This window comes from Felis catus, chromosome B1, assembly GCF_018350175.1.
Source record: "Felis catus isolate Fca126 chromosome B1, F.catus_Fca126_mat1.0, whole genome shotgun sequence".
Classification (NCBI taxonomy): domain Eukaryota; kingdom Metazoa; phylum Chordata; class Mammalia; order Carnivora; family Felidae; genus Felis; species Felis catus.
Window position 1 is genome coordinate 16,615,782 of NC_058371.1, and position 25,433 is coordinate 16,641,214.

At 43.0% G+C, this 25,433-nt stretch overlaps 1 protein-coding gene and 1 long non-coding RNA gene across 51 annotated transcripts in view; one reads left to right on the forward strand and one right to left on the reverse strand.

The window, feature by feature from the left end:
* SORBS2 (sorbin and SH3 domain containing 2) overlaps positions 1–25,433 on the reverse strand; it is a 226,131-nt gene that overhangs the window by 134,043 nt on the left and 66,655 nt on the right. For 2 of the 50 annotated variants that reach the window (XM_045056802.1, XM_045056801.1), the window contains exon 3: positions 13,399–13,454. The exons of the other annotated variants lie outside the window; for them this stretch is intronic. The gene's annotated coding sequence lies outside the window, so the exon portion shown is untranslated. The remainder of the gene's footprint in view (positions 1–13,398; positions 13,455–25,433) is intronic. 50 annotated transcript variants of the gene reach the window in all.
* LOC111560096 overlaps positions 1–25,433 on the forward strand; it is a 268,612-nt gene that overhangs the window by 110,496 nt on the left and 132,683 nt on the right. The window lies entirely within an intron of this gene.

The window sequence follows — 25,433 nt, forward strand, 5'->3', positions numbered from 1 at the left end:
GAACAGAGGAGCTGTTTTAGGAGACTAAATCAATCGCTTGAGGAAGGGGCCTGCTCCAGAGGACTGAGGTCTTCCTCTTAGAAATTACAGACTTTTGTTCCTTATAATTAGGTCCGGTGTTGCCCAACTTCCAAATAATTCAGAGGAAACTATTATGTGAGATCATGAATTTCCTCCAAAACAACCTTATCAATGTGTAGCAAAGTGTCATAAGGGAGGAAAATGAGAAGTTCTTTAGCTTGGAGCCAAAACAATAATTTGAGCCCCGGGTCATTATAAAAATGGATACCACTGATACCTGCTAAAGGGTCATGAGTTATGTAAGAGATGTTGGACTAATCACCCTTCACAATAGCCCTGAAAAAATAAATGAAAAGGAGATCACGGTTGACCAGTGAGGGGCGGGGGAGGGCAGATAAGGTGATGAAATGGGTAAGCTTTGTGATTGGTGATGAAACATAACCAGGGCTGGAACTGTAGTTATTCTGGGTCAGAATTTTGAAAAAATTTTGGAAGAGTAGGGCTTGAAGAAACAACAAGGGACCTTTCCCTTCATCCCTAGGTCAGCCCTAACAACCCTGTTTCCTTTTTCTTTTACTAAAGGGTGACGTATTGAGAACACCTTTGATATTTAGTGTCTGTTAGCCTGCCCTCTTACACCCCGTTAATGTTACTTAAAGCTCTACCCAAAATGGGTACCCTAAGTGCAGGAAAATAACCAGTTTTCTAAGATTTAGGATAATTTAATAGTTGAAGTGGGCCAGAGCTGAATCCACATCATCATAGGGGGAAGGAGAACATCTGAGAAATTAATCAATCCCAGAGCCATTTAAAGGCATATTGTATTTTGGGCACAACTTTGGCCATAAAAGCGAGCACCTGAAATAACACAGATAGCTTTTCGCTGTGGCATAGCAGCAACTTCACTGAAAACAGAAAAAGCCTCTTTTGCTCCGTCTCCTTTCAGAACGTTGAAAACAGTCTTATGTTTTTGGAGAATAAGTACCAACTGAGTGTGAATTATGGATCCCATAGAATGGGTATGTTTTAATGAGCTTAAACCTAAGCGACATTTGTTAACAAGAGTGATTTATTTCTAGGAGGATCCTGAGAAAATAGCTGTGAGTTTTCAAGGGAAGCTAGGAGGGAAAAAAAGAAAAAAGACCCAACAGGCCGATACAAAGAAGGCTCAATACCTGTAAAAAGCAGAGACACGGATTTGCCTCAAACAGTATTCTGAGCCTTATTCTATTCATTTCCTTAGAATAATTTCCAGTATTTGTTAAGGCGCAGACAACCGGGGGCTCCACGTGGGAAGTGTGTCTTTGGAATTATCTAGTGCATCTTTTTTAAGCGTGTGTCTTTCTAGTTCAGTTGTCTCTGTAGGGCCTTTGAGGAACCACTGGAGCTCACAGCCATAGAGCAGGACGTTGACCTAGCTTCAGTGAATGTCAAGGTCCTGGGTCATGAGGAGTGAAGAGAGAGCAGCTGTAGTCTATTAATCTAGACTCCAGCAGTGTTACAGCTACATATTTACAACCACTTGACTCACTTCACCCCGTTCTTGTTATGCCTTGTACACAAAGCGCAGACACCTAAAAAGGTACAGTCTTCATGGTTTTTAGTATGTTCGCGAACACTGATACTCCCAAGTTAATTTTGCTCCTCTCTTGCATATGCCAACTCCTTTACAGCTGGACAGCAGGAAGCAGTTCTGAGAAGTTAGCTTTTCATGGTTTCAACCTCCAAGTTCACACCCCAAGCTTAGTATGAAAAAGATCTCGGGGTGCCTGGGTGGCTCGGTCGATTAAGCGTCCGACTCTTGATCTCGGCTCGGGTCAGGATCTCACGGTTTGTGGGTTCGAGCCCCATGTTGGGCTCTGCGCTGACAGTGGGTGGAGCCTGCTTGGGATTCTCTCTCCCTCTCTCTCTGCCCCTCCCCCATTTGTGCTCTCTCTTTCGGAAAAAAAAAAAAACAACAACTTAAAAAGATCCTGGTTTCCTTGACTTACATATAGCTGCTTTGGCTTTTTTTTGAGGATGCTTGGGTATTTTAGGGAGAAAAAGACACTGTAAATTTAGATCTTAAGCAGTGCTGGGACAACTTTTGTGTGTTTTTATCGAATACTTGGGATATTTTCATGCATAGAGAGTGAAAAAAGGAAAAAAAAAAATAGCAGCTAGTTAATGGTCTTCATAGCTTCCAGAAGAAACTAGTTATCCTTCAACAGCACTTATTTTCTGGTGTGCTGTGATATTTGCAGAATTGATCTCTGTGACAGAGTCCTTATGAGCTGGCTGATGATCAGGTTTGTAGTTTGTCTTTTGGATCTTAAGTAGGTGTACCTAACTTAACTTTCCCACCTCTCTTCACCACCATTTATACTGTGCTAGAGGACTCTTCCTAAAACCTAGTCCAATTACCTCCCTCCCTCCTTTCAAAACTTACGGGGGCTCTTGGTCATCAGAAAGGCCAACTTCTGGGGCGCCTGGGTGGCTCAGTCGGTTAAGCGTCTGACTTCAGCTCGGGTCATGATCTCGTGGTTCCTGAATTCAAGCCCCGCATGGGGCTCTGTGCTGACAGCTCAGAGCCTGGAGCCTGCTTCGGATTCTGCGTCTCCCTCTCTCTCTCTGCCCCTCCCCCTGCTCACGTTCTGCCTCTCTCACACTCTTTCAAAAAATAAATAAACACTAAAATAAAAATAAAAATAAAAAAGGCCAACTTCTGACACTCTAGAACGACCTTAAGGCTGTGACCTGATCTGACTCTATTCTCCTTTTTCAATATCGTTTTCACCTCATCCCTCACTTCACCTATGTCTCTCTGCTCTTCCTGAATCCCCCATGATGTCCATGCTATTTTCCTGATCTGGATTGGGAATTTCCTTAACCTTTTATTTCCTCAAATCCCAACCAGTTTTCAAGGCTTCCCAACCTCTGAATTAATTTCTATTTCTTTAGGTGTTTTTTTAAAATACTTTTAATGTGTTTAAACCCTGTAACACACATTTTGTCTTCCCCTGGTCAAAAATAGTGTCTGAAAAAAATCACGCATGTATTTTTTGTAGCCTCAAACACAGAGACTCTCAAGCTTGTTCATGTGTCCAGCGTACTGACTATAATTACTCTTCGTGTTGGTACTAGAATACTTCTTCCCTGTCATGTCTGTCTGTCTCTGTCAATATAATACCTGTGAGATGAAGGCTAATTTCTTTTTTATGCTACATTTCTCATTGCATCCAGTTCAGCACCTGGCACATCTTATATGCTCAATACATTAAAAAAAAAAAAAAAGAATCAGGTATAAGATTGTGTTGCCAGTTTACATTTCATTTAGTTATTTTTTATTAAAAATTTTTTTTAACGTTAATTTTTTTGAGAGAGACAAAGCGTGAGCAGGGGAAGGGCAGAGAGAGAGAGGGAGACACAGGATCTGAAGCAGGCTTCAGGCTCTGAGCTGTCAGCACAGAGCCCGACACGGGACTTGAACTCACAAACCACGAGATCATGACCTGAGCCATAGGCGGACACTTAACCGACTGAACTACCCAGGCGCCCCCGTTGCCAGTTTATATTTTAATGGAGAGCCCTTTTTAAAGCAATTACAGTAAATCTTTGATTAGTTCCGTAAAAAGATTTAGACGTCTATTTTTGAACATTTCTCCTGTTCATATTTGCAGTGAACTTCAGCCTTCCGCGAGTCAATAGCTACAAACCATTATAACCTGCTATAATCCAGTAGTTAGAAAAGGGTGGGAATTACTCTGCAAAAAGCGCTGTGCTGCGGAGATTCTAGCTTGGGATCATTTCCACTGGTGCTGGAAATTCTAGCTAATCATCTTTATTCAAAGGACAAGCTGCATTTGACAGAGCTTCTAAATGTTGGTTCCTGGCACCTGCCATGTGGAAGTCTATTCCAGAGGATCAAACAAAATACAGCCTCCCAATATAGCCTCTAGGAGTGCTACCTTGAGGAACTTACCTAATCTTTCCAAGCCTCAATCTCCTCACCGGGAAAAACTGTGTATAACAATTCTGTGGTGAGAATCCCAAGAGGTAATCCATCAAAATTCTGACTCTGTGCTGGGATCTCATTAATCAGGAAATAACCGCTCTTGTTTGTATTATGATCTTTGCTATGGTTCATATAGTACTTATATCCACTACTCTTAATTTCAGGCTCATCATTTCTTTCAATTTCATTTTCTCAAATAAGTTATTATATTAATCTTTTCATTCGTTTTTCTGTCTCTAGTTCTCTCCCCAGCACCCCCCTCCCTCCCTCTCTCTCACTCTCTCTCTCTCTCTCTCTCTCCCCTGCAACACCCCCTCCCCCCAGTCTCTCCATTGGATGGTGCTGTTGTTACAAGGTCAATCTTTTGAAAAGGAACAGTGACTTCACATGATCTATTAATAAATTCCAAGTCAAGCCCGGCACAATATGTTCCCAGCCTAATTTTCAGGACGTTATACTCTATTTCCTTTCTTATAGTCTGTTCTTCAGTAAAATTGGACTTTTGGCGGCTTCTTGTGACGTGCATTTTATGTTTCAGCCTTCCTTTGAGTTTTATGAGCACATTTTAACTGGGGGCCTGCCGTGTGCCTGACATCGTTTTGGGTCTTAGAGGTGCCAAAATGATCAAGACAAGTCCCTGTCTCCCAAGAGCACGTGACTGGGGTGGCACGGCAGATATGGTTTTGAGTCACGTGTTTTTGTGATGTGTTTCCTCCATTGGGATTACTCTTAATTACTCTTAAAATCATATCCATTTCTTAGAGGCTCATCTCGAAGTAGCTCCTATGTAAACAACATAAATGGCTTGCTCTCTCATTTAAGCGAATGTACGTCTTTGAGCCACTTCATCTTGTCTTATTTATTTTTTGTTTTTTGAGGATAGGTACCATACTTCATTCACTCTTGTATTCTTCATTGTGAATCATAAATAGTAGGCTTTCAGGAAATACGTGCTGAATTATTAAAGCAACCTACTAGTAGAATTTGATTTTAATTTTTTTTTTTAACGTTTATTCATTTTTGAGAGCAAGAGCACGAGCAGGGGAGGGGCAGAGAGAGAGGGAGGCACAGAATCCGAAGCAGGCTCTAGGCTCTGAGCTGCCAGCACAGAGCCCGATGTGGGGCTCGAACTCACAGACTGCGAGATCATGACCTAAGCTGAAGTTGGATATTTAACCGACTGAGCCACCCAGGTGCCCCAGAATTTGATTTTAAATAGAAAAATACCCAAAGTTTTCATGGTCATTTCTGTAAAGACCTGTCCCCCTAAATACTCAGTCTAGCAAAGCTTACTTGTTAGGAGCTGTGTAAGCTGAATAATTGATAGTTTTAGAAACCACATTTAAAGAGATAGAAGGAGGTTGATACACCGCCCCCCCCCCCACACACACACAGACTAGACTTAGCTTGAGTCAATAGGGAGATTGGATGCTTATTTTCTTGTACTGTTTGTCCTACAAGTATATATGATTGATACATTAGAAACTTATTGAAAAAGATGCAAAAAATAGAAAGACATACATATAAATATAAAGATAAGGATAAATACAGTATGGGAGCCTGGACATTGACCAGAGATTTCACAAATAGAAGTATTAGAAATGTGTCTGGGAGGAGGGTCTGTTTTTAGCACATTTGGACACCCATCTTTAAATATGAGACACATTTCTGGAAAGAACACAGGGTCCTGTGAGTGAAGTATTGGGTTGCCTTGTATTATATTTACTTGAAGCTACTACAGAGAATCAACAAAAGTGTGAAGGGAAAGCAAAACCAAATGAGTTTCGTTTTAGAGACATTAAATATGCTCATGGCAGATTTAGATCCCTGAACAGATGCTTTCACAAAAGCAGCAGCATCTGGAAGTACGCACACATGTTCCTCTCTTACAATCCTTGGCATTATCTCCATGGTTACTAAATGAGTCACTCATTTCTATCAACACTGATGTGATAGAAATAGCTTCATCAAAGCGAATTCTCTTCTCCTCTGGAAAGTGGACAGATTATTAAGGAATGTCCACAGTTTGCATGAATGATCCTATTACTTCTTTTTTTTTTAATGTTATTTATTTATTTTGAGAGAGAGCACGTGAGCGAATTAGGGGAGAGGGGGAGAGAGAGAGAGAGAGAGAGAGAGAGAGAGAGAGAGAGAGAGAGAGAGAGAGAGAGAGAGGAGAGGAGAGGAGAGGAGAGGAGAGAATCCCACGCAGGCTCTGCTCTACCAGTTCAAAGCCTCACTCCGGGCTAGATCTCATGGGCTGGAAGATCATGATCTGAGCAAAAACCAGGGAGTTGCATGCTTAACCAGGTGCCCCGTGATCCTGTTACTTCTACGGTCATAATTGCAGCTAACTCAAATAGGTCCCAGGGTCAACATATTGTGCTGATGACTTACTCTCAAAGTAATGGTACTCACATACAAGAAGTTAGGAAGGTGTTAGTAAGTTCAGTAGTTGGCTCTTTATTATGCTCTATTGTAAGGACATTTTTGATGAGTCAATTTTATGAATTTGAATACTTTTGATTCTTTGAAATTAGTGAAAACTTAATAATTTTGTTATCAGATTACCAAATTAAGGCTTTTATCAGATCATACCTGCATTAAGAAAGAAATGCCAGGGGCGCCTGGGTGGCTCAGTCGGTTGAGCGTCCGACTTCAGCTCAGGTCATGATCTCACGGTTCGTGAGTTCGAGCCCCGCGTCGGGCTCTGGGCTGATGGCTCAGAGCCTGGAGCCTGCTTCTGACTCTGTGTCTCCCTCTCTCTCTGCCCCTCCCCCATTCATGCTCTGTCTCTCTCTGTCTCAAAAATAAAATAAACATTAAAAAAAATTAAAAAAAAAAAAAGAAAGAAATGCCTGAGGGATTCTCTTCAATCAGCTTCTTTTAAAATGTGTTGATGAGGAAATAAGCCTTATTTAGCTAGGTTATTAAACCATTATGCAATTAATAAAATTTGATTTCCAAATAATGTCCCGTGGTTAGGCTTATTTTATTTTGATAAAGCCAGGCTTTAAGATACACATTTTAAGATGCAGTAAGAATAGCTTGTCCAAGAGAAATAACTAAATCCAAATAAAACCACCTCCATCACTGTTTTGAATTACTGGTTAATGTTTGTCCCTGAATCTGCTCCAGGCAGGTTTCATGCTTTTTTGATGAGTGACTCTTATGGGAATATGATTGGCTTTTAAGGTAAAACCGATCCTGGTGGCATAATCCTCGACCAGGGGTCTGATATTAAAAAACAAAACAAAACAAAAAAGGCTTGAGGTATACATGGTCAATTTCTTATATATAATTTGAGTTTTCATAAACCTATGGAGGATAACTTTTGTGAACATTATTAGAATGTTCAAAAGATTTTTTATTCCAAAAACAACGTGCTTGTTTCCTAGGTCTGTGGGCCTATCCAACCAGCCCAAGAATAGGACTCAATTAAGATTCTCTCCACCATGTGGCGACCAGAGATCCAACGTAATGCCAATGACTGTATTACCTCAAAAAGGCTCGTTCGTGGTGTGGTGGAAAGAGTGTGGTCATGAATCCATGCTTTTAGGCTCGTCAGACAAATGTTTTCACCTGGCTGTGGGGTTGATAAGGACCCTTGGCTTGCCAAAAATCTGCATTTGTGGTTGGGGATCACTTGAAAATATTTTGCTAAGGTTCTGTTTTTGCCATTCTATCTAACTTTGAAACCAGTGGTGAATCTTGTGTTCTAGGTAAATGCTGGTGAATACTTCCTTCACTACTGCCTTTTGAGCATTCTTATCTCATATGTGGAGGTCAACAAGACTATTTTTGACTAGCGAAACCACGGGGCCTTATTTCTAAATCTGGTTAACCAGCTGCCTCCTGCATCCACCTAGCCGTCACAAAATCATGGACAATGGCACTAATTATTTTAATTCCTAATTCTAAAGTTAACCGTGGTGCTTTTCAAATCAGGAAGAAAATAAATTAAGATGCAGTGTTATTTACTGGTCTCCTGGGAGATGTCACAGGTTTGTCATTAAATCGCACTTTTAGTGTTGGTTTTCAGGGCTTTGAAGACAAGCAGACAGTGGAAATCCCAGCTGTGAGTCCCATTTGCTCTGGGAGGAGGCAGAGATGATGGCCCATTCCTTTTTCATTTTTTATTTTTTAATTTTTTTTTTAATGTTTATTTTTGAGAGAGAGACAGAATGTGAGTGGGTTAGGGGCAGAGAGAGAGACACACACAGAAGCAGAAGCAGGCTCAAGGCTCTGAGCTGTCGGCACAGAGTCTGACGCGGGGCTCGAACTCACAAGCTGTGAGATCATGACCTGAGCCGAAGTCGGACGCTCAACCGACTGAGCCACCCAGGCGCCCCGATGATGGCCCATTCCTAACAGTATCTCCCTCAGTCAAACTGTGCTGGTCACCCTTTAGGAGCCAAATACATGAGGGAGTAATGAAAGAATGAATGAGTGAAGTCAGCCCTCCAGTCTTTCCTTCCTCAGCTGTAGAATAGGATGATATTTACCACTGGTTGTGTGAGAATTTAATACACGTAAAGTGTTCAGAGCAGGGAATAACATATGATAAGAATTCTATGACAGATAATTGTTTATCTTTGTATCAGAAGGCCATATCTCCGATTCACAGAGGCTGCTTCTTTATTTTCCATTCTCCTTAATTTCCTTACGTGTTATACAGTATAAGTTCTACTGGTATTAAACAAGGAAAAGTCTTATCCAGGGTAAAGCTGCTAAAAACTTTCAAGTCTGTATACTTGAAAAACAAAGAGAATCTAGATTTTTCATCGACTTTCTACCCATCTCTCTCTGGCTCAGCTGACCAAATGCTTTTAGAGGACTCCTCTCTAAGAGCCTATAGACAGGATTTTCTTCTGTATTTCCGTTCTCGGAATAAGTCAAGAACAGAACTAGATGGTGTGTGCCTTCTGTCTGCCTCATCTTTATGGTAAACTGATTTGGGGATAACACCCCTCCCATCCAGCCGCTTGACACAGCAGTTCTGAAGGTTCTGAATCATGAATACTCAGGGTTAGTTGACTCTAGAAGATCATCCAACTTAACATTTGCTGAGATCCCTAGTTTCCAGCCCGTGAAATACGAGCAATAGTGCAGATCTTCAGGTTTGTGGGAAGGCACTTTATTACTTTTTTCTCTTTTTCTTCTCAGCCTAATGACTCACATTCAGATGCTTCTGCCCAATTTTAGAATTATCATGATCTACTTGGCAGGAAAAAGAAGCCCATAACATTTTATGTTCAGCATAACTTATGTAATTTTTTTTCAAGGGATGAGAAAAATACAACATTTGATGTAGAAGCATTTCTAAATTCTTTAACATTAAGAGGTGTAAAAATTTAGTATTTTATCGTGGGGTGTGTTGTAATTTACATATTTGTAGCTAATATATTTACATTTTCAAGGAATACTTAATGATACAGAAAGATATTCTAAAAGTATAAGATGCAAATCAACACAAGCAGTGTAATTCTAATTTGGGTTTTTAAAAAGGTCACTGTGGGCGTGCCTGGGTGGCTCAGTTGGTTAAGTGCCTGACTCTTGATTTCAGCTCGGGTCATGATCTCACTGTTCTTGTGACGGAGCCCGCATCATGCTCCACGTAGAAAGCATGGAGCCTGCTTGGGATTCTCTCTCTCCCTCTCTCTCTCTCTCTGCCCCTCTCCCACCCTGCTTTTTCTCTCTCTGTCAAAATAAACATTAAAAAAATAAAAAAAAATTAAAATGTCACTATGAATTTTTCTTTAAAAAAACAAGAAAGAAATATCTCCAAATGTTTGATAAGATTTTCGTAAAATCACCCTTTTCTCTTTTGTGAAACCTGCATTCTCCCGTTCACAGGGACCCTGTCAGGACCCCTGAGAGACTCTACTAAGTCATGTCTCAGCACTTAGGAATCTTCAAAAATAAAGGCAACAATATACATTCAATGAATCCTAATAGAACACTGATGACGCTGCATTTCTGACCAGAAGTCCTTGAGCAAGTTTCTTTTCAGTTCCCGGGAGAAAGGACAGTCAGAGATTTCTCGTGTGAGCTGCCTCAGGCCTTTGGGAGGGGGCCAGGTGTGCAGAAGTCTGTTTACACCGGGCAGCCTCGGAGCTAGAATGTGCAGAGAGCTCGGCTCAGGGCCCTGCCCCAGGACTCAGGGACTGGAGGAGCCCCAGGCTTTAAATGCGGTTCCCCCTTTGCAGCTGGGCACCCAGGCCCTTGACCTTCCTGCTGGAACAGGTAAACGAGGTCGGCCCCTGTAAATCCTGGAGGGGGCTTTAGTCCAACCTAGCCGCCCAGCAGTGTTCTATCCAAATCCCATTGCGACTGACAAAATGGTATACTGATAATGACTTTTAAAAGTCGCTGCTCTCTGCTTATCGAGTATTTTTCCTATGGAAACCGCTAAACAGTTACGTGGGGTTTTTTGCTTTTTTTTCTTTTTTTTTTCTAAGCGGGAAGACATGACTCATGCCACTCATTAGTTTGCATCTTTTTCTCATGGTCGAGTAGCCATACTCTTTTAATGACTTAAAACACACACACACACACACACACTTCAGTCCCAGTGGTAAATTTAAATCCCTTGCTTCATCTGTTATGCGCGTAGCTTACTTCAGCGCACAGACTCCTCAGGACAGATTCAAGTACAGAAGCTCCACTGCTGCCCACCTAGTAGGGGAGGAGCTGGAACTTAGAATAGAACAGTTCTCCGAATGGCAAACAGCTCAGATGGTTAATGCGAATGAAGAATTCCAATTGGCTTTGAACGTAGCGTAATGCAAAATAACCACCGCACAAGTCACTTTCTCTTGCATCTACTTATCAAAATATTTATAAAATGTCTTTGCACTGTCATACCTAACTAAGCCTGGTGGTATTTATTTTTTTCAGTAGGACTCTCTTTTGTTCTTACACAGTCTGACGCAGGGACCAAGCACTGACTTTTAGAAAGTAGACTTTCTCTCTCTGTTTCTCCTTCTGCCTCTGTCGCTGTCTGTTTCTAGATATACAGTCAAGCCAGCATGCAAATGGAGAACTAAAACTATCACACGGATTATATTATAGATTGTGAATAACACACTCTACAATCTGGTATTTATGCCCTGATATCCGGTCCCTTTTCCTGAAAAGTATGTGCATTTAAAACCTGATTTAGAGTCGAGGAAGTCAAAACTTTCCTTTTAAAAGTAATGCATCGGGGCGCCTGGGTGGCGCAGTCGGTTAAGCGTCCGACTTCAGCCAGGTCACGATCTCGCGGTCTGTGAGTTCGAGCCCCACATCAGGCTCTGGGCTGATGGCTCGGAGCCTGGAGCCTGTTTCTGATTCTGTGTCTCCCTCTCTCTCTGCCCCTCCCCCGTTCATGCTCTGTCTCTCTCTGTCCCAAAAATAAATTAAAAAAAAAAAACGTTGAAAAAAAAAATAAAAGTACTGCATCAATAGGAAATGGAAAGCATGGTGGAGACTGGGGATCTTCTGAGCTACTTATGTGGGAATATGTAACCCCAAGACATTCTGTAGCTCTCCAAAAATCACAACAATGAAGGGACCCATCAAGTTTTAGAAAAACTCATCCTCTTGAAAGATAATCTCAATTATTTGTGTGTGGATAGGAAGGGCATCAAAGAGTGACAGAAAGGTTGTCAACAAAGAGTGATCTATTATAAGGATGATCATACTACTTGGGAAAAAGTAAGTTGTGGGTTTAAAGTTCATGTAGCTCTTTTCCAGGGAGTAGCTCTCCTTCAGTAGTTATTTCTCAGGGAGAACTAAGTGCTGAGCTGATAGTGAGGGGTGATTAGTCCTCTATACTCTGGCCTCAGTGAGAAATAGCCCAGACCAGGTGGGTCAGTCCTGCCCACGAGACATTAGACCATGGACCCCCTAGGCCCCTGCAGAGTGGGTCGGTTCCATGGATGTGGGAGGGGGTGGGTGCTGTGTCAGGGGGCTGACAGGTGTGCTTTGAGCAGGTGATACATTCTTTGAGCTGCTTCTTGCTTGAGGATGACCCAATGTCCACTAGTAGTTATTGTGGCATGAATTGTGTCCCCCAAAAGATATCGTGAAGTCTTAACCCTCTGCACCTGTAAAAATGACCTTATCTAGAAAACAGGGTTTTTGCAGATGTCATCAAGGTAAGCTGAGGTCATACTGGATTAGAGTGGACCCTAAATCCAATGACTGGTGTCCTTCTGAAGAGAGAAAGACACACAAGAAGAACAAAGGGTACAACTTGACAGTGGAAGCAGGGATTGGATGCCGGCCTAGGCCAAGGAATGAAAGGATTTCTGGCATCCACCAGAAGCTAGGGAAAGGCAAGGAAGGGGTTCTTCCCTAGAGTCTTTCATAGGGGCATGGCCCTGCTGACATCTTGATTTCAGACTTGTAGCCTCAAGAGCTGTGAGACAATATTTTCTTTTGTTGTATCCCACCCAATTTTTTGTACTTAGTTATGGCAGCCCTAGAAAACAAATACAGTGCCTAAAAGACATCTTCCAGGCTTCCCCAGTTTTGCAATGCAAAGACTGAAACAATGTGTCTTGAAAGGGTAAGGGAACTAAATAAATTTGCCTTTTGGGGGGGGATAGATTTGGATAGATTCCTCCATGATGGGTTGGATGAGTAGCATATGGTAGAGTAGAATCTAGGTGCTATTTGGCCAGGGTGATTTCAGAAAAAGAGAGAGCCAAGTAGCTTGGGGGGGGGGGGGGGTGGGCAGCTGCTGAAGCCATCCGGCTAGCTCAGAGCAGCAGGCAGCGACATCCAGAAGTGAGGCCTTGCTGTCCTACTCACCACAGGAGGGGAGTGGAGTGGAGAGCCAGGGAAAATTCAGCACGAGAGGCATGGAGTGGCTCTGGGTGTGTACGTGGTGATAAGCGCAGTCCGTGTGCCTGTGTGAAGCGTTAACAAGAGGGTTAGGGTTAGGGTTAGGGTTAGGGACTACATGGGATGGCTGTAACTGAAAAGCAGCCCAAGGAAGGATTATTAGGACAAAGTGGGGCGGGGGGGGGGGAGACTCAGTGTCCTCACAATGTTCCTAAGACCCCCCACCAGTAAAGAATTGCAAAACAATCCCTCCGCGAGAGTATTGTCTCGATAACCGTTGCACCTTCCTTGCTTTCCACACTGGCTTCCTCTAAGTCAATCCGTTTAAATGAAGGATATCCATGCACAATCTCAAGACAGAAATTCTAGTGGGAAAACAACAGGCATGAGTGTGAAGGAGGGGTCTGAGTGTCATCCTGTTCTTTGGTGCCCGTCATTTGATTTTGTTCACTTGGCTAGGAAATCTTTTTGTTGAAATGCATGCATACGTTTCCTCCTGCCTCTTCAGCCCCAAGCCCAGGCAGCCACGATTCCCCACGAACACAGCATACCTTCTGAAGAAATGCACCCAGATCAGAATGGTATATGAGTCTGTTCTATTCTGGCTCTAGAAGAGAAATGTTACAATAAATAGGTGGGTGGGATCGGGCCCCCAATCGCATAGCAACCAAAATAGCAGTGACATCGTACTGAGGAAAACTTAACTTTATCATCATATACTTCTTCTCTTCACAAGGTTTGATACCTACTTCTCAGAGGAAAAAAACGTGAAAAGGAAATTGTGCAAATACTTGCAATTATTTTTAGTGTGCTACATATCATAATTAGTCACCAAAATTAGATGGAAAAGGGTAAAGCAGGGCTATTTTACCCAGGGCTGTTGGTCTGGTGGGAGGGAAAAGTGGGCAGTGTGACTTTGGCAGCTCTGATTTGTTTTGCTGATTGATTTCTACTTTCCTTGCTTCTTTATTTAAAACAAACTTTCTCCAGCAAAGCTTCATTCCCACTGACCAGCACGTTAATAGAATAGAAGCGTGCCATATAGCAGAGGCCATAGTGTTAATGTCTGTCATATCTGCTACCCCCATCTCTTCTTCGCTTTCCTAGTCCTTTCCAGATCTGCGTGGAGCAGGATGGGAGAGCAGGGAGACATAGAGGATATGAGGGAGGCAAATCCATTTCCTGCCAGATAAAGTCAGCTCTCCCAGAGTGTTCCCACCCCCTCCCCCACGTCGTGCTCTGCTATCTTTCCTTCTACCCAAAGAAAAATTCATTATATAAGGAGACTCCGTTATGTCCCCCTCTTCAAAGAATCTTTCCTTGATATTCAGTCCTTTCTTCCTCTGCAGTTCAAGTTCCTGTTGCCCAGTCACTAATTGAACATCCCCTCTCAGAGACTTCTCTCTGCAGCTTAAAGCGGTGTGGTAGCTTATCAGACCATTTAAGCCTCTAAAATATGCTAACAGAAGTTGAATGCATTCTCCTCTCTCAGATAAATTATAAGATATTTTAAGGGAGTCATTGGCATTTTCTAAACACAAAGTAGACGCTATAGACAGGAATTTAAGACCAGGTAGGAAGTGAGGGTAATGGGATGTGGGGAGCTACTTGGAGGCTAGTGGGAGCACGTCAGGGGTCTTCGTATCCCTTTAAGAAGTAGTTGCCTAATCGACCGATTTCAAGGGAGAGTCCTGATTTCATGGTGAGAAGGAATACATGTTTCCGTAGATAAATCAATCCTGTAATAGTAATAAATAATCCATTTTGACATCCTAGGAGATTTGCTTCAAATGAATCATAGTAAGCTATTTTTTTTTTCCCTTCTGGGCAGAATAGTATGTGCAGATATCTGCAAGTTTGGAAAGAGAGCTTGTTTCCTAAATGGAACTATTCTGACGACAAGGAAGAAAAGGTGAACCACACACACACACACACACACACAGAACTCTCCCCACCCCCAAATCTCTCCAAGTCTGCATTCTCTTTAAACTACCTGCTTATAAATAATATCTGACAAAAACCTCACTAGAAATGCATCTGCCTTTATATTAAAATTTAGTTAAATCTCCATTTCTAGACTATCATTAAAGTCTTTGAGTGTGTGTGTGTGCGTGTACTTTTTCCCCCTTCATCTATGATGGATCAAAATAAATGATTTATGTACAGATAACTAAAATTCTGTGCATGTGCCTTGGTCAAGTTTATCTTATTTAACAGTTGCAATTAACAAAAATCCTGGAAAATATGTAGAATTTAATTTTTAACGCAATCCTCAGGTTTCTGAGTTCCTGGCAACACAATTACGGTATTTTTGGCAGCCAACATTTACCATGTTTGACTGTGTGTCAAGCTCGATTCTAGGAACTCAGGGAATCTTCCCAATAACACACAGGGTAGTGCTTGACAGCTGCCAGATTCCCTGGTGTAAGTGGTGGGACCCAGTCTCCCACACAGGCAGCCTAACCCCAGAATTTGTCCTCAGACATACTCTGCATTAAAAGCGACCCACTGTAATAGTCCCAAATAATTTGCCTTATCATGGCTTCTTGGGTGCTTGGATACTAGGTCAGTGAAAAAGCAATCTCAGTAAACTTTATAGTTGTGTCATTCTAAAAAAAAAAACAAAACACCAACCTTCATGCAGGTGTGATAGTGCAAGTTTGAGGTTGTATTACACTAAAAAACAAAAGTTGAAAGTATGCAATCATTGGATTAAAACAAAGAGCAAATGGATAGTCTCATTTAAAGTGAAAGGCAATGGAATGTGCCACCTCAAAATATGAGTGTAGGAGTTTAGGACATGCCGCCCCAAATATACAGTCTATTTGTTATCTGGGGCTTTAGGCACTGAGAAAAGCAAATACAGGGAGAGGCTTTCTCTGAACTCCCTTTGTATGCCTAAAGTCAGATCCCCCTAAAGGAACTCAGTTGTCATAAATCCCCTCCTGGAGTGTCATCAACCAGGGAGGACTGATTCTTGTCACAGAAGAGGAGATTAGAAGCTGACACCACACCCAGATAAATTTGTCACACACTACCACACCTGCAATATCTTCTTCCAAGGTCCTATTCATCTTTCCTAAAAGTCACTTACTCTTCCCTAAGAAGCTTGCATCCTCACTCCCCTTTCACTATGAAGATAGAATTTAAGCGTGAATTCTAAGCCACCTCAAGGAGTTACTCATTTTTCTCTCAGTAGTTCCCATGCATCCATGAGGTATGCGTGTTACTGTACTTCTCTTTGGTTTTCTCTTATTCATCTGTCTTTTACTACATGGATCTCAGCTAAGAACTCAGAAGGGTAGAGGAGAGAGAATTTTTGCTCTCCTACGAAAATCTTTCCTGTCCGTGAGTGCCCTGGGACTCTTAGAGTAAAAGAAGTCCGTCTGCTCATGAAGGAACTGGTATACTGGAGGTTACTGAGCAGACCTTGGGACTCAGGAAAAACTAGGAGGGGCAGCTGGACTTTAGAGAGTGGTGAAGCTGGTGACATTCAATGTTTGTGTACTTTGCCAGTCTGAAAGTGGGGCTTCAGACAAACACCGTTGTCAAATGGAGCCCATGCCTGAATAGTCGTAGGTACAAGGGCTGAGTGTCAGCCCCCATCAGCTCTCCAGTTGTCTTCTTTAGCCCAGAGTCATCTTACACAACCCATGAGACCCAAGGGTACTCCGAGACTACACTCAAGAATCATTCATCCGTATTTGTCACCTACTTGCCCCACAACTGCTGCAGAGGGAGAGAAAAGGGTCATCAATACAGCAGTTCACTCTGAGCGATGACTTGGAATCGGAGCTGACTGTTCCCATTGAGGTAAAGTGAAAGGTTCCCCAACAAGAAAGCCTGATCGATTTCTCCTAACAATAGCATGCTTAGTGGCATATTTTCTCCCCTCGTCGCCATCACTAACAAGTCTACTCCAAGTTAGCAGGTCGAGTAAGGCATAATAAAAATGTCGGAGTTCTGGGTTGCTCTTCGCAACATCTATTAATCTGAGTTTCTGTTCTTCTTTGCTAAAGAATAGGGTCAAAGGTAAGAATTGGCAACATTCATCGGCATTGGGATTGCTAACAATTCCTCCTTTTGCAGTGATAATGTAAGTGCCTTAAAAGTATTGCTTCTTTCACTGTTTTTCAGGGCAAGACTGAAGGAGAGGTTGGTTTTCCAATGATTGTTTTGGCTTGGCATTTATACTTAGGATATTTCCATTGCTTTCAAGTTGCAGGTTTGGGGCTTAAAGGCGTCTGGTACAAAGAGCAGCAGCCGTCCAGCCCTGACTGCCTGCTGATACCTGCTCCAGGACTGGAGGAGAGAGGGAGGTGGGTGCGGACAACAGGGATTATCAGGAGCCTGGGTCTTCTCTTCCGTCGGTGTCAAGAATTTGCTCCCTTAGAAGCTATGCCTTCCCTAGAATTGCTGCACTTTTTAGAGAGACCTGTGTTGACAAGGCAAGTACAGTGCAAAAGACGTGAGATTTTTTTTTTTTTTTCTGAAGTCGGGGATGGAGAGAGGAGGAGAATTCTATCCTCAAAAGAAAACAAAACAGAAACACCAAAAACAAATCAACAAAAAATCACAACAAACTTAAAGCATCTCTTTTCTAAAAGGAGGTGGTCTGTGGGACTCCTGACAGTTCTGAGGTCCTCTTTCGGAAGCACGGGTGGGAAGCTTAGGTGCATCTGGTGGAAGGCAGGGTACCTTTACGATGGTTTGCATTTGACATGGAAGGGAAGGCAGATGTAAGCAATGAAAGGGCTTTTCCATATATATATAACAACGTCTCCACAAAATCAGGTTCTGTTTACTGTCCCAAGACCGAGACCTCCAGATGAGCTCTGGGGATTTTTTTTTTTTTTTAATTTTTTTTCAACGTTTATTTATTTTTGGGACAGAGAGAGACAGAGCATGAACAGGGGAGGGGCAGAGAGAGAGGGAGACACAGAATCGGAAACAGGCTCCAGGCTCCGAGCCATCAGCCCAGAGCCCGACGCGGGGCTCGAACTCACGGACCGCGAGATCGTGACCTGGCTGAAGTCGGACGCTCAACCGACTGTGCCACCCAGGCGCCCCAAGCTCTGGGGATTTAAAATGGGGGAAATTTTAATAGTACAATGAAGTCTCCTCTCTATAAACAAACATTTTCCCTCCCACTCCGCATATAGAAATACACTTTGTTTACTCCCAACGGGAGTCAAAAATAGCACAATGGCTTACTCCTTTAGAAGAAAGAGTTTGCCGGTCGCTTAACAACCTCAACGAAACTGCTTGACAAAATGCAACACGCTGCCGGACAAAAAACACTGAGAGAAAGAAGCTGGAGAATTAAGGAGGAATAGTGATAAAACAGTTTTGTGATTTCCACGTCGTCTTCCCCAGCATCTGCCTACATTTCTGATTTCGTCAAGGCACCTTGTTTTTGTGCAGCTTTTAGCAGACACAGATACTTTGCTGACCCCAAAAGAACACATTATCCGCTTCTGAAGCAATTTTCGTGTAAATGATTGGGCTGTTAACCTCTGAGGGCCATTCAAATATTTTCTGAGAAATTGGCTGCTTTAAGTTCTTTCTTAGAATGCCGTGTGTTTCATTTTTGTGCAGAAGAGATGACAGGCTGGGCATTCCAACGGGAGTTTAGTGAATTGAACTAATCCCTGTCAGGAGAAGTAAAGTGATAGGATTCATAAGGCCGGACCCAGCCCAGGGTTTCTGTTTCTTCCCTAAGAGAAAAAGCAAAACATGCTGTGTGGTTTTGCAACAGGGCAAGTTTAGGAATATTTTTAAGCTTTGTGCTTTGCCAAGTGTTTCACTAAAAAACTGCCTTCTTTCTACTTCGTGCCAAAAAATGTTACCCCATAAATACTTTTTTCCCATATCTGGCTCCGCGTCCAGGATTTCTTCTCTTCTAAGAATAAATAATTTTTCTGGGGTATAAAAATGCCACTTGCTCTATCAGATTAAACACATCTTTATATAGAAAAGGCATCTGAAGAATTCCACAGTGGGTCCAAGGAAGGATCTTTACTTAATATGATTCTGTTAAATTAATTTTGATTAAATATTTGGTCTTTGAATTCTTTACGTGACTCTTAATGGAAAGTTCAGTCTTGTTTCATAACACTTGCGATTCTACTTTTTTTCTCGCTGCCCTTTTGCTAGAAAGCATGAAACAAGAATTAATTTCTGCCTTTGACCAAAATATTACCTTGGAAACAATACCGGCGCAAGGGAACCTCTGGGTTCTATTCTCTAGTTGCATATTTAGCTGGGGTTAGAAGGGTTCAGCTGTCAGGGTTTCAAGAACTCTAGCATTAAAAAAGTGTGAACTTGCAAATTACCTGTCAAGTTTAATAGAAAGTGAATAATGCCACCCAGAGCTGACTTGTTTCCATTTCTGGAGTCCTATTGATTTTGCTGTTAGGTAAAGCACAAACACATAGGGACGCTGAAAAGTAGCAATTCGTATGGGCTCGTTTGGTGTTTTCTTTTTTACCAGCCAAAAATGGTTTTTACGTTCACAGTCAAAAAGTGACTAAATCGCCTTAAAGTGGAAAAAAGAGGACAAAACAAAAACATGCTTGAAAAAGCAATAGTTGTACAGCTAAAATGTGATCAATATTTATAGAGAAATAAATTGTACAGCATTAGCTCTCATTAACCACTAACCACCTAGTGAAATACAGTGCAAATTTAAAGCTTCACATTGGGCAGCATAATCTATGGTCATCGGTTATCGATATTTAAGGAATCATTGTTAAGTCAATCGACCGTAAGTGAAAAGTATTCTGAGTTGATATGTGATGCTATTGCTAGTTAGCTGGTTAATTTTTAAAATCCCTATGTGTTTGTTAGTGTGTGAAGGGGTGTGTGTGTTTGGGACAGGGGGAGGGGGCTGTGGTCCTTTATAAATGGTTTCCTCTAAACTTTCTGGTTTCTAAACCTTTGCCATTCTTTTTAAAATCCAAAAACACAAGCCTATTATATTTGGAGAGCACATACAGACAAGGACATGCAAACGTTTCAGAAAGAACACAGGAGAATACGACTCTGAAAAGTCACAAAGTTGCTTGAGAGTAAACCAAGACTGTCTTCAAAGATTAACGCTATACTGAGGGATGGGACAACTTGCTTTGCTTCTGTCATCCTGCCACAGAAGGCACCAAATAAAATTTCTACCCCTATCCCATCTTATGATCACATGGCCCTTTCCCCGTCAGGCACGGGGGGGAATTCGTTATTTACATTGTGAAAGTGTCAAGCATCTCAAAGCACTTACGTTTTGTCGCACCGGGTCTCCCATGGTAAACGATAAAACCCAGCACTGTGAGCCTGCTTCCTAGGAACGGCAAAGCAGCCTCATGATGCGCCCCAGCCAGAAATAATACCCTCCATTTGCTGCAATTGGTTTAGTAGCCGTGCTATAAAAAATAGATGATGGAAAACCGAAGCCTTTGACGGAAATGCAAGTCCGCCGTGTGTGGCTTCTACCGGACGGGAGTAGAGCGAGGTGGTCTTATTTCTACATTGAGCTTCGGCTTCACCTATGCTGGCCGGCAGACCCACGTGCACAGGTGCTCCACGGTCGGTCGGGGCACCCAGCACTGCGGGTGCTGGCGGCGCCTGATTCTATTTACATAAATGGCAGGGAGCTAAACACACGCCCTCCCGTTGGAAGTCATTCGGCACAGAGACTTCAGCCTATGGAACATCCCTTTGGAGTGGTCAGGCCACGTTATTTACAGTGCTTAGGTTACCCCCTTTGCTTCTGCAAAAAGGCGATTTCCAACACAAGGATGATCTGTGACTCTGGCCTAAGGAGAGCTGAAAGTCAGTGACATAAAGGCTTGAAGGTCACCCAGTCTGTGCTGCAGTGTGATGTTGTGAGGCCAAAACGCAAAATAAGCGCCTCACATCAGCTCTAACTGCCTGAACTGGTTTTTTTTTTTTTCTTTTTTCCTTTTTTTTTTTCTGGCATAGAATTGGAGCCAAAAATTGTGTAGAGAAAGTCTAAACTAAAAATTGCAAAATCAGGACCCGTGGTCTGTGCCTTGCTCGAATCTGACAATGTCTATGAATACAAGAATGCAGACTACGACAAAAAGGCATTAACCGTGTATCATTTGGAAATTTTAATGGTATGTAGGAGAGAACAAGAGGAGTCCCAAAGGAAGAAGGCGGAGAGAGTAGGAGAAATGCATGGAAAATACCTTTTGCTTCTCTAGTCCTATCACTGCTTTAGAACCAGATGTTAAGCCCGAGACTTACCTCCCTCCTTACGTTTCATCATGCACCTTGGCTTTTGTGGCCCTGATTGGACACTGCACTAGAATCCACACAAGTTAACTAAAAATACATGTGTTGTCTTGTCATCTGCTTTATTTCTGGCCCATTTAGTTGGATTAACCCAGCCACAAGTCACACACTGGCCAGCTTAGACGAGGAAACTTGAATGCTTGGTCTTCGAGGTCATTATGAAGATGTGCTCATCGCCTCCCACCACACCTGGGCCTCCACCCAGTCCTGGCTGGGGTCGGCTTGTCCCATGCTCCAGGGGTTCCGGGCAGCCTCGAGTCCCTCCGAGGCTAGAGGCCCTTCCGGATTCCCCCACTTGCCTCTCTCTGCAGTTGGTATCTCAACTCCTTTGCATTGTTTCTAAGTCAACTTGCCCTACTGGCTTCTTTTCTCTGCTCACTCTGGGTGAAGGTTGTAATTTCTGGTCCTCAGGGGCCAGCCCTGGCTTCAAGAATTTGGGTGTGGCGTTCAAACAACCTTTGAGAATCTCATCTTTCAAACCCATCAGCTGGCACTTGAGGGCTATTCAGTTCCTAAAGCAAGCAGTGAATAAAGACAAAACAAAACGCACTGACCTCTGTAAAGGCAGTACCTGTGTACGTCAGGAGCACTGTCTGTGTGGACAGACCACCTGGCTTTGCATCTTGATCTCGGCATTGATTGGCCATTTAACCTTGCACATCACAAAACAGGAACGGTAGTCCTATCTATCTTACAGGTTGTTGTTTCAGTTACTCCTCCATTTATTCATCCCTTCAACAAATATTTATTGACTACCTACTCCTTCCCAGACAACGGGAATCCAGAAAAGTCTAGAATAATAGAAGTCCACGCCCTCACGGAGTTTATATTCCAGGGCAGTTGACTTTGAGGTTGAATAAGGTAATCCACCTGAACAGTGCACCGTAGTGACGTTGACATGGGAATACTCACGAACTGTTAGCCCTGGCTACAGCAACAGTAAACTTTTAGCAAAAGTTTAAAAGTCAGAAACAAAGGTACGACTGCTATCGTAAAAAGGAGAGAAAATGTAGGGAAGTCGGGAAAGAGGAGTATTTCCTAAAATCACTCGCGAATCCGGCATAAAGTAGATTCTCAGCGTTTCCTAATTCTTGACCTGGGCCGTTTGATGTGACAGTCCCCACCGGGAGCACGCCTACACGAGGTGCTTACCTGTATGTACACCCTCTGACACCATTCCGGGGCTGCACAGGCTTCGGTACCTGTCAGCGCCCTCCTTAACTCTACACGGGCACAGCCAGCGTGGCCACCGGTGGCTCCGAGCCCTCTGGCCACGGGCTCTCGTACCGGCTCTAGTTTCTGGAGAAGGGATCTCCTTTACACGCATCTCTGAAAGCACCCTAGATCTGAACCTTAGATCCGAAGATGAGACAAGTGGGTAAGCTTGAGGTTTCGTACTGTTGTTGTTTTTTTAAATTCTTTATTGGATACACTGGCTTTTTAAAGTTACCGTATCTTTACAACCATTTCCATTTATTACCTATATATTTTTGCAGCATCCTAAGGAGGCAGGCTAGTTTTACTCGGTGCTGCTTCCAGGAAATTTACACTGGGTAAGTTAGTTGACGTCACCAAATTTCAGGTTTCAGTGTTAAAACCTGAAGTGTTTTGAACTCCTTGTCTCTTGCGTATCCACTAGGTCCCTGATGTTGCTGTTAGTTTTACAGAGACTGCTCAGCTTGCTTCCTGATGGCTACCTAGGATGGTGAAGACCAGAGCCGATAATCCCTGGGCTAAGCGGTCTCAAACCAGGCTCTACGTCTTGCAATCATTTATCCCACGTTGTCTTTAGCCCCTGAGGATGAAGACAGAGACCTAAAAAGTGTGATATGAAATGATTTATTGCCTCCTTTGAGTATCCCATTAGTCTAGAGCTCTCTTTCTTGGTTTCATAAGCTACCACTTCGCATTCTCCTTTTCTAGTCCCACACATTCTCTGTTAGGGTTCAAAGGCATGGTTGGATAAGGCAAACTCAAGATTCTCTGTGTTTTTCCTCATCCTCCTGATTCTTCCAATTCTTCCTCTTTTTCTCTTCCTCCTCTCCGTCTTCTTTTTCTTTTTTCCTTTTTATTATTATTATTATTATTATTATTATTATTATTGTGTCTCCCACTTTTGCTTCCTAAGAGTTCATGTGGCCGGATGCGATTACAATTATACAGTTAGGCTGTGATTATGTGAGTGCCGGTGGTTTCAGACGAGTATACCCCACTGTCTGTGTTATTGCATTCTTGTAGGATTTGGAAGCATACAAGTTCCAAGCAGCCTTTAACAGGGCCCAGTCTTCTGTATTACTCATCAGTGTGTTACTCTAATCTGTAGTGTGCCATATTATATTTAGTAGAATACTATCTTAATACTTGGGGAGAATGTATTAAATAATTTCACAGGTAAAAAAACAAAGTAGTAGGGGTGCCTGGGTGGCGCAGTCGGTTAAGCGTCCGACTTCAGCCAGGTCACGATCTCGCGGTCCGTGAGTTCGAGCCCCGCGTCGGGCTCTGGGCTGATGGCTCAGAGCCTGGAGCCTGTTTCCGATTCTGTGTCTCCCTCTCTCTCTGCCCCTCCCCCGTTCATGCTCTGTCTCTCTCTGTCCCAAAAATAAATAAAAACGTTGAAAAAAAAATTTAAAAAAAACAACAACAAAGTAGCAATAGACAAGGAGGAAACTAGCATTTGGTACTCTTTAGCTGATACGTTTCATTTTTAAGCAATACCCGCCCCCCCCCCCCCAACGGCAAAACCTCAACTATGTCTCGCTATATTATAAACTATGTAAAAGACAACCGAGGGAGAAATCATAGAAAGCATAAGAAAACGACAGAAGTGCAGAGGGGGGAAAAAGCAAGTGGCCTTTTGTCAGGGTTTCCTTTAGGTGAGATTTACAGGGGAGAATGTTTTCTCTACACTCAAGTGGCCTGAAAAGTTATGGAAAGATGATTCCCTAGTGACCTAATTCAAACACATTTAGTTGTTTCTGAAAAGTCCTCCGTTGACATCGCCATAGGGCACGTCTTTAGGGTTGTTTTTCAGAAGCGTGATGGGTTTCTGTGGATCCAGGGTGGTAACTTTTATCTGATTAATGACTTAAGTGGGAATGTGGGTTGTGGCCGTAGGTTGTGGACATGCCACAACAGGCTAAGTTCATCCTGGATTGATGTACGGTGAGGAATGCCCGGGAAAATATTCCTGCGTGGAGTTAGGCGCTGTAAGAAAGCACCACTTTGGGAGGAGACATTTTTCTTCCATCAACCAGATTGTCCTCTAACCTAGTTGCAGCCTGTAAGCTTTAAGCTATAAACAAGAGATATACCTTTTTTGTGACCCAGACATTTGAATTTAGTTGCAAGTGTTTGAAGGGGAGTTCAAACAAGCTTTCAGTGATCTGATTGGAAAGGTCAAGAGGGGGGTAGTTCATGGGATATGTGCACAGGTGCCCAACTTCTCTCGGTAAGAGCCCCACGGAAGAGAAAGCAGTCTGTCCTCTCCAAGGACAGTTGAAGTTCCGGGACGGTGCCATTGCCAGTCCCTTACTAGTGCCCAATGTGGCCTCAGACAGGTGAGTCAGACCCACAGGTGATCAGGGCAATGGCTTTTCCGTGCCCTCTCTCAGCACGCACTGCTCTGTGCCTCGGGTGGTGAAGGATTTGGCGTTTGCTGCCTCCTGACCAGGGATCCTTCCACTTCTCCCCAGATTGGTCTAAACCATGGTAAGAGCTGGTAACAAAGCTTGCTTTTATTTGAGTGAGTTTGGAGGTAGTCCACTGGGGTCGACGGGGCTGTTTTCTGTGACACTGTGGAGCTAGGAAGTTCACATCTAACCATACAGCATCCAGATGTGTGACCTTGGCCTCGGCAGTGAGGACTGGGACCCCCTGGAGCACACTGTGCCTCAGGGCCTCGGTGTGTGCGAAGCAGGGCTATGGGAGCGACTGGCCCCATTTTCAGGAGATCCATGTACACTTCCTGAATCCATTGAGTCTTTGGGTGAAGTTCTTTTTAATCATGTTGGCCTTGTTTATGCAATTCGTCCTTGCAAATAATTTCAGTTTAGCGTCTATCGATCTTGCCCTTCCATATGTACCTCTGCTTCTGGGATTTGAAGTGAGGTGTGATGCGGACCAGAGTGCCGAAACCCTTTAAGGATTGCACACTCTCTCTGCACATTGAAGCAAAAGCACCCTCTACAGCCAATCCCAGCTCTCAAGGGAGGGCCCCATGGGAAATTTTAAGGAGGTGAAAATTGATGAGAGGAGATTTATTATGGATTTGGAATCT